The sequence below is a fragment of the Manacus vitellinus genome, unplaced genomic scaffold (assembly GCF_001715985.3).
Source record: "Manacus vitellinus isolate BGI_N305 unplaced genomic scaffold, ASM171598v3 scaffold_34_pilon, whole genome shotgun sequence".
NCBI lineage: Eukaryota > Metazoa > Chordata > Aves > Passeriformes > Pipridae > Manacus > Manacus vitellinus.
In genome coordinates this window covers 4,303,292-4,312,975 of record NW_021940488.1, presented here as the reverse complement: position 1 = coordinate 4,312,975, position 9,684 = coordinate 4,303,292, and the positions used below count along the sequence as shown (strand labels likewise).

Genomic DNA, 9,684 nt, shown 5'->3' with positions numbered 1-9,684 from the left:
TGGAATCACTTTTAGTTCTCAAATCTGAAACGTTGTTTTGCAGTGCATCATGAAATGAATTACTCTTACTAAGTTATTAGGGTGTATAAGTATGAAGATGTGTATATACAGTCAGCAGCCTGTAAAACTGCTCAGGAGAATCTTCTTTAAATACCTCAGTATGGCACCACAGAGAAGCATCATCAGATGAAAAGCATGAGACTGGGAATGAAATGAAACAGGCTTATTAATGTCTTTTAAACAAACATAGCAGAAAGACTTGATGTCTGATAAATTTGTTTATCTCTGCAAGTACAGCTGCTGAATGTCTTAATTCTTCACTTTAAAAGAAAGTGTCTGTGGTAAATTAATAAAGTCTTGATATACAAGTATAATGACCAGGTTTTTTTCCTACTCCTTTCTGCAGCCTAGCTTTACTTTCATCTTTTCTGGAAAACAACTTACAATTTAATTATTACAAAAAGTCAAGAGGATTACTTAATGGAAGAAATAAATCAGCAATGTTATTAGAGCATGAAATCAAGTTTATTGAATGTAAAACAGAACCCCTATATTATGTTTAGCTCACATGAGTAGGCTTATTTAAGTCAATGGAAAGATGTGCATAAATAATACTTTAGGAATTAAGTCCTTGAATAACTGTTTGTAGTATCTGGATGTAATACCCATACAGAAAATTCAATAGTATAACAGTAATGTTCACTGCTCCCTTGTTATTTTATTAATGTGTAACTTGGTTTATTTGAGCTGGTTAAATCTTCCTGTATAATCTTATTCAGAAAATTCCCTAAGCCTTTGCTTGAGTCTGTCTTTTTTGATAAACTCAAGAACCACACAGTTTGCCTGCACTGGATAGATATTTTTGGATGTGTTCTGATTCATGCATCCTAGCAAGGACTGTGGACTATAGGCAGAGAAACTGTAGTAACTCAGGTATGTCCTGAGTAAAGCATTTATGAAGAATGGGAGAAAGTCATCATTGCATATGTGTAGCAAGATTTATGAGGAAACAGTTTCACTTATTCTGTGTGTCTCCAGTGAAGCAAATATGTACAAGCTAATTACATAGGAAATGAAATACAACATAAAAAGGAAAAGGTTGTCTAATGAATTCTTTGTCCTAAGCAGCTGCAAATTATTTAATAAAATGTATGTGCTCTGTTACTCTTGCACTGCCAGGTACATTAAGATTCTCCTCAAATAGTCTTTTGCAAATTAATACACATAGTTAAGTAGGACCGTACTGTTCATCATGAACAACAATTTCAGCAATACTATAGGAATGGATTAATTGATAACCTTTACTTACTCTATCTCAATTCCTTTACTACAAAAATCTATTTCCTGTGTGCAATAAGTCACTTCATAGTAGAGAAATTTCACCTGGAGCATGGTAACATGCTATAAACCACAAAGAAATTTTCATATATGTTGTTTTATTGACTTCTTACTGACTGGAATTAGATCTCCATGTCTTCATTGGAAGGATCTGAAAAGAGATAATTTGACAATTATTCTTGGTTAAAATAAGATATAAATGAATGTGGGAGGGAGTGAAAAGCCCTTTTTGTCTTAACTTTCTCATATTTGCACCACATTTTTCCTTAGTATACCTTATATCTTTTTAGCACTTTTCATAAGGTTCAGTTTGTTGTTTACAATAATCTTTATTACTTGTTTAGCATTTTTAGTATCTTTCAGTAAACATTTGCTTTAAAGAATCAATATATAAAACCTGCTAGAGAATTGAAACTGATATAGATTTGAACGTTATGCTTAACAGAGCTTAGAATATTCTTTTTGTTTCTTAATGTTTTAACAGTTTTGTGGTGTTTTTTTGTCTGTTGCTGTATTTCAGGTAGAAATGAACATAAATTCTACAGGTTTTAGGGAACTAAGAGACTGAGATTTGCAGTCAATACAAGGGATAAAAATTTCTGTGTGAATTTAAAGACTCTACTGAAGTAAAAACCACATTTTGCTCTGTTGTGGGGTTTGAGTTGGGCAGTTAGCTGGAAGGAAACCTACAACTTGCTCTTGATTCCTGTGATTTATAGTAACTATGTCTAAACCCAAACATGAATGCTATCCTTTGCAAGTAATAACCTGAGTTCAAACTATTTGATCGTAATACCATTTTTGTATTTTCAGATGGCTTCTATGCAATATTATTTTTTCCCTTTTGGGAAGAAATAATAGTAGTAGCAGATTGTTATCCCATACATTTCCATGGCTCTTTTTAAAGGTAGCCAGAAGTTTGATTTATTCGTCCCCCCCGATTTTATATGTCTATAGTGAAAGGACTATATACTGCAAGTTATCATAGGCTCTCTTTGCAGTCAGTGAAGAAAAACAGAGCATGACTCATCTGACCTGTTTCAGCCATTTATTTAGAGTTAGATAATTTGTGCCCAGAGGTTACATTTTTCCCTGTTCTAAAGTGAACTCAGATGACCACCTTAAACAGAGATGTTAAAAATCTACAATTCATTGAAGTGAAACCTGCCCAGGATTTCTTCATGCTGAATATTAACATGTAGTCAAGGGTGAATGTGTGCTTACAAATGAGCACAGTGTACTACTAAGTTTCCCACTTTCCTTGTCTAGTTATCCACCTTTTTTCGTTAGTAAACAGATCAGAGAAGTAAAGGATGGCATTTTTAGGAAAATGAATTGGTGGCCCCATATAGTTGACTTGAAAGGATTTAGTCCATGTAGAACAAACTCAGTTGTCCACTAGATTTTTCAGAGGAAGAGGGACTTCATTTAGAAAAGGGGCAGAATAACTTTACTGGTTTTAAAATTCTAGTCATATGGAGAACTGTTTCCAGTGTGCCTTACGGTATTAAATTTTCACGTGGGATATCTGCAGTGACTGTGTTGACAAAGATTATCATTGCACTTTCATGTGGCAGACTGGAGGGTAGAAATGTGATTCGGGGACCAGGGATGAAGGAGGGACGCTGTCTGTGTGAGCACGTTCTCTCCTCTGTGTCCTCTGTGCTTACCTTTGAATTGGTTGTTTTGCCTTTATTTATTAAACTTGAAGAATAATTTAGGCTCAGTCCATTTAAGAGTTTGGATATAAACCAAAATGATGAAAGATGTGGAAGTGTGAAAAGAAACCTCAAGAATACAAATGAAACAGCGTGGATCCAGCTTTGGAGAGCAGGTAAGAGACACAGGGCATTCGTTCATGAAAGTAAACTTCTGAATAGATTTACACTTATTGTACTTTATTCTGCTTAGGAAATGGTTGTCTATCACTGTCAAAATCACTGTAGACTGAAGGGGTATGTGTGTGTGTGTGTAATTTCTGAGTTTTCTGTTAGGAAAAAAGTAAAGCAAAATCTAAAAAAAAACATGCTATAGTATAAAAGGCATGTATAAAGGAAGTAAAATCAGAAGTATATAAATACTGAGGAAAGGGTTTGTTCCTATGCCCTTCCAAACTAGTAAAATGTATTAATCAGAAGAAAAAACCCAAGTCTATAACGTATTTGCTGAGAAGAAGGTAATTATTTACTTTTCCAGGTCAGCAGATAACAAGTGAGCACAGCTGATAGGAAGGAAGTCAGTTCACATTACACGTTCCAAACTAATTTCCAGGACATTGGAAAGATGATCTTTAAGGTCACTTCCAATCCAAACCATTTGATGATCCTGTGAATAAAAATATTGATGCTGCATCACGCTGTTCCTCCTAATCCATATTTCCTTGGTATGGTATGGCTTCACTGAGGGTGTCTGTCTGCCATATGCAGCAAATAAAACAGAGATACCTGATTGAAAGATAACTATTGGAATCAAATAAATTTCTATTGAAAGCAGCAGGTTGTTCTGAGATGAGAATACGATAAATGGTTTTAATTATTTCGTTAAGGATTTATAATATTTATTTTAAAATAATTGAACATAAATATGATCAGATTTTTTTAATGTATGATATCAGCAGTGGTATCATTTTTGGCAATCTCCAGAAATTCCAGAAAAACTTCATTTTTCTTAGACTAACCCTTGGTTGTAGATTTCAGTTCCTATGAAGTCATTGAAGATGTATAACAGAACACCAAATTATTTGCTACACACATGGGGATATTGTTTCTAATACAATGTGCAGCAGTCTCTCTTCAGAGTGTTATACTTCACACAGAGAACAAAAGATGACATATATTGATCTCAGGACTTGTAAATCCTAAATGTAGCCTAAAGTCACATTTTCATTAACTTTTTCCATCCTTGTTTCCCACAAATCTGGGAACTGGCTTCTGTATATAATTGTTATGTAGCTGCTAAAACAAATTACCAGCTGAAGGAGTAGATGATGCTTAAAAAATCCCCTACGTGATATATTTAGAAATCCTTATTAAGATATCTTTAATTTAGCTATACTGAAGCAAAGAAGGATCCAGGATCTGAGGAGAAGAGAGAAGGAACTGACAGAATGAAATGGGAAGCTCATACCTGATATTTATCTGTGGGTTAATGCAATTGTTCAAAAGATGTTAAATTAAAGGACATTTACCCCTGTGCAGCAGTACTTTGAATTCAGTTCCCAGAGTCGCTCAAGCACACACCAATGTCCAGCATGTTGCAACCTGCTGCTTCCAAGTTCTCTCTCGTCCCTATTCCCTCTTCTCTCAGACTTTGTGCTCGACCCTGATGAAGGAAAAAAATGTGAGTATCTACTGCCCTCTATCTGCCACTTGCTTTTTCACAGAGGAGTAGTTTATCAAACAGAAAAACTGAGGATATTGTGTTATAATATTTCAGAGAACTTAACAGAGTCATACAGTTAATACCAGAGGCTGGTAGTAACAAACATTAGCTGAGGTTCACACTCAAATCATCTGTAAGTGTCAGAACTGGAGTATTACAAGCTAAGGTGTGCTTGCTTTCCCTGAGCACCAGTATCACCAGTTTCAATATTTGGAAGAAGAAACTTCCTGATGGATGAGGTTCCTGTAACAAGGAGACAAATTCTGAGTTAAATCTCCAATGGAATCACGGCGATCAGCAGGAGGTGAGGCCTTGTGTAGGGAAACCCTATACGAGCTGTTCCTTCAGGAGCTTATTAGTCTGAGAGGCAGCAAGTTTTGACTTCATGTCTCCAGGTTATTCAGTGTAATAAGGTGATGAATAAAATGCATTAAAAATTTTATGTTCAGAAAATTGACTTTTTTTACTTCACGTGTACTTTTCAGAAGTATGTTGAAAGGTAATTTAAATTCTTCATTAAAATTACCTCACAAAGCAGGAAAAGTTTTTTAAATGGAAATGAAAGTTTTATTCCAAAAAATGCAAGTATTTCAGGCTTTGGTCAGAGCTTCAAGTATCAATTGCCTCTGTTTTACTTTGCTCTCCAGCTACACTTGATCTTTGTACTGTGGTATTACTCTTCATAAAAAGTCAATAACTACTATCACATTCCCCTGAGAAACTGTAGCAGAAACAGAAATGTTGGAATTTTTATTTTCTCTTTTATAACAGAAAATTTACTTTCTTGTACCTAAAATATGACTTATTTTTTTTTTTGCTTTAAGCCTTTAAGCTTTCCCCTGATTTGGTCTGCAGAGTGATGGAGAAGCCTTGCTGGTGTGATGGGTGGGAGGGCTAGGACTGAGCACCTGCTCCTTCCTCAGCTGAGGGTGTGAGAAAGCAACTTGCACCACCTTCTCCCTACAGGAGACACAATAAAGTAAGAGGCAACTCTTTGTGGTGCTCATCTCATGCTATGAAATCTGCCTTGCGATACAATACATTTTTGAACTAATGATAAATCTAGCAGAGGTGATAGGAGCACACTGCTTTTATGTCTCTCACAGGCTGTGCATACATAACTCCTCTGCACAGCTTCACAGAAAAGGTTTCTTTTCTGAAGGATATCTGGCAGAAAGCCTCGCTCTTGGGTAGGAGAAGCAAATGGACTTAGCATTTCCCTCATGTGACCTTGAAGTAGAAGCATATGGAATGTACAATACTCAGTACTCACCTTGAAAACTTGGATTGCCTGTATCCAGGCATTTAAGACCTCTTTAAAGTTTATTTTTGCTTAACAGTTTTTCTTTAGAGAAATTCCCCTGAATATGATGATGTTGGAATAAAATTAATATTGTAATCAGCACATGTGTGCATAAATAACCTGGTGAAAATAGATGTCTACCAGTTTCCTTCAAATGTGGTATCCTGGTTGTGTTATTTATTTAAGCATGTATAAATATCTGATTTTGCACAGCAGCTGATGATTTAGACTTTTACACTGGGTTGACTCTCTGTTTATGTGTTGTATGGATGATGGCTAGGAATTTCTATGCCAGGAACTATTTCATTGCCAGTGATCAGCCTGACAGTCCTCATGCTCCTCAAACAACAGAGGACTGTCTGAGAGGATTGATTACAGAGAGGAATTTGGCTACAGTTGTGAAAATGTGACTTATAACTCTTGTTCCTTGTCCATTACAGTGTCTTGTCTTTTCTGTATAGTACTTCTGTTGCAGTCCTCCCCTCTGAGGGTACCTTGAGTACAATAACCTGGTTTTTGTTGTCATCCTTTTCTTCTTTCCTTCCTTTCTTCATCTTCTGCTTGTCTACAACCATTTCCAAAGCACTGGATAATTTACTCAATGATTTGAAAGCATTATATGAGCTTATCCCCATACTAAAAGAACACATATGATGTTAAATGATTGCATTAAATATACAGTGATCTTTGCATCAAATTTTTGGTGACTTTTTATTTGTGTAGTCTGTTATTGATACTGTTAGTGGTGAAATTAGGCTTTATATTTTAATTTTTTCTATTTGACATTAGAAGGTGTGACTGATATATTAGATGAAAACCCACAGCCCTTGGTGTCTTTGAATAAGGCCTTCTTGCTCTCTAAGAGTTGGAGATTCAGGCTCTCTGAGCACTTAATTGGCTGTAATATAAAAGCCATCAGTTTGATGATGAGTAATGTCAGCTGCTATTGTCAAGCAGTCCAAATAAGGTAAACAGGTCAAAATACCAATATCATGAGAGTGTAATCCATTAATCAATATTATCTCAGTTCAAAAAATATTTTGTGGTTTATTTGACTTGGGGTTGCGAAGTAAGGCTATTCTGTTCTTAAAAGGTCAGCAACAAAGAAGAAATAGAAATATGTGTCAAGAATATGTGAGTGAATGAGTAATTGTGGATTTCAGTTATACTTCTCCCTATGTTTTTGTATATTCACAGTTTAACTCTACATATGTTAATTGATGATACACATATTTTTTTAGTCTCATGCTGAAATGGAAACACAAGGTAACCAGCCATTTTCTCCTCTTATGAAACTGCTTTTGCAAGTCAGTACCAGATTAAACCTCCTGCTATTCAGATCATTATTTCTTGAACTAAGTCCTCTGAGGAGGGCAATATTCTGCAATCTCTCCCTGCCTTCTCTTAGAGAGGATGTTATTTTCAAAATACTACAGGCAGCACAATGAATATTCAATGAGAGGTCTTCCTGTGACACCTGCTTCCTCTGTAGAGCTTTAAGACTGCTTTTAAAAGCTGACAGAGGAATGGTATTATGTGCCTGTAAAAGCAATGAGTTTCATTTAAGGAGGTATATATTAAAGCTGTCGTAGGTGGCCTGATTAATGTAACACCTCAGTGAATTTATTATTTCCTAAGAAGCAGCACCAAGGAATATTTTACGTCAAAAATATGTATCAGGATTGATCCTTCTGTTGGAACCTCAGTTTTATGGCTAAGTTTCTGATTCTGCCAGCAAAATGGATGTTATTTCTTCATTGGATTTTTAATTTAAAAATCTATACAGGTTTGAGGTTATGTAGATATTTGTATTTATCACAGAATTGCACTGTAACTAAGAAGCATATTGTGGTTTTTATCAGGAGTTAGTAAAGTTCAGATGTGCAACTATAAAGATGAAAGAAAGTAGACAAACTGCATGTGTTGAGTCCATTTAATCATTAGGATTCTTCAGAGAAAAATATGTCTTATATCTATCACATACAGAATAATTACCAATAAACTGCAGTGCTGAACTGAAGAAAAACAGTGTGGCCTGAAAAAAGAATGTATTATGTGTCATTTAGTTAATGCTGCATTAAGCACACAGTGGCAGGAACTCCCTGCACAGCTGTTGGAGATTCCTGTGAAATGTCCACTGTGTGTATTTACACACACACAAACCCAGATTTTTGTATATTTATATACTTCTTCCTAGGTGAAAAATCAGATGCACAGTGGCCACATAGACACTAACAGCTTGGTAAGTTAGGAGAAGATTAGTGAGGCAAATCATTTCATCTGCTCAGGAGAGTTAGCTAAATTGCTTTAAACAAAGAGTTGTCACGGGCAGAAAGAAATCTGAGAACTGCTGGTAGCTAAAGTATTTCATTCCTTGAATCTGACTTATAGGAGCTAATAGACAGGGGACTTTGGGTCTCATGCAGTGGCACCCTAAATAGAAAAAGAGTCGGTGCTAGATGAAACCTGGTTATTTACAGTGTTAACTGGCTTATTAAAGATGAGAGCTCCCGTGACTTCAGGGGAAGTCAGTGGGTTACCAAACACATGCTGTAACTTGTTCAATTTTATTTGGAGCTGTAGCAAATTATCTTTTCTCTCAGATTCTCTTTTGTTGATTTGTTAAACTGTGTTACTCTGTCAAGTGTGTTTGTAGAGAAACACTCCATCTCCCCTGGAAAGAAGGAGCAGCTTAATCGTGGCAGGATGGAGTGGGATAGTTCCTGCCCAGGAAGGCAGGTTAGATACCCTGTGCCAGGATCCCTTGCAGTGAGGTTCTCTGCCTTCCTGGATCTGATCCATTTCCATCTGCCTCTGTGATGAGGGAGGGGTGGAGAAGGAAAAATGAACATGTATTTTGAAATCCTTCTTTAGCGTGGTGTGTAAGGAGGTGAGGGGGAATTTCTTTTGGTTTGTTCAGAAGCTGCAAGTCTAAGAGTGTGTTCATATTCATTATTGTTTTTAGTGTTATTATTTTTAAGCATCAGAAGATGATGCTGAGGTAACCTTAGCTATACCTATAAATATCATCACATGCATGTTCAGGGAGTATGCACCACTTTCAGTATGCCCTCAGTAGCAATTCTGGGAAATTAAAATTGTTTGCTCACTGTACCTTTGAGAGCATGGTGGACTGTTGGTATGCTGTGGAGCAAAAAGGCTTTGTGTTTGCTGTCATTGCTCTGAATGTGTGTGTGGCTGGTGGTCAGCTACTACCAGAACCTCGTGTTCCACTCTGAAAAATGACAGGCTGAGGTTTCATTTAATGTGTGGGTCACTGAGGGAGAAGGGGCTGAGTGGTTTTGGGTTATGAGTGTCTGTTTTTTAACATTTCTTGGCATAATTGGATAAGTAACAGCTGTGAATACAGTTCTGCTTGTTTCTATAACCTTAAAACATACTGCATATCAATTTTAAACAATATCCATAGAGTAGTGTTCCCTTTTGAATTATGAAGAAATCTTATAAAAAGGAATATTTTCATATAACTTGTATTACAACTTTTTTCCTTCTAGGACAGATATTAAAGTGACCAGATAAATTAAGACTTCCAGTGCTAATGTGTCTTCAGTCTATTTTGCAAAAGGCTTAAGGAACAACCAGAGGGACCCTTAGTGCCTACAAGCTCAGGGTGAAAGAGGTTCTTCAGAATATTTCTTAGC

General features: G+C 36.1%; 1 long non-coding RNA gene across 1 annotated transcript in view; it reads left to right on the top strand.

The window, feature by feature from the left end:
* Positions 1–2,856: 2,856 nt before the first annotated feature.
* Positions 2,857–9,684, top strand: part of LOC108640464 — a 90,631-nt gene continuing 83,803 nt past the window's right edge. Inside the window, exon 1 of the long non-coding RNA XR_001921197.1 lies at positions 2,857–3,172. This is a non-coding gene — a long non-coding RNA (uncharacterized LOC108640464). The remainder of the gene's footprint in view (positions 3,173–9,684) is intronic.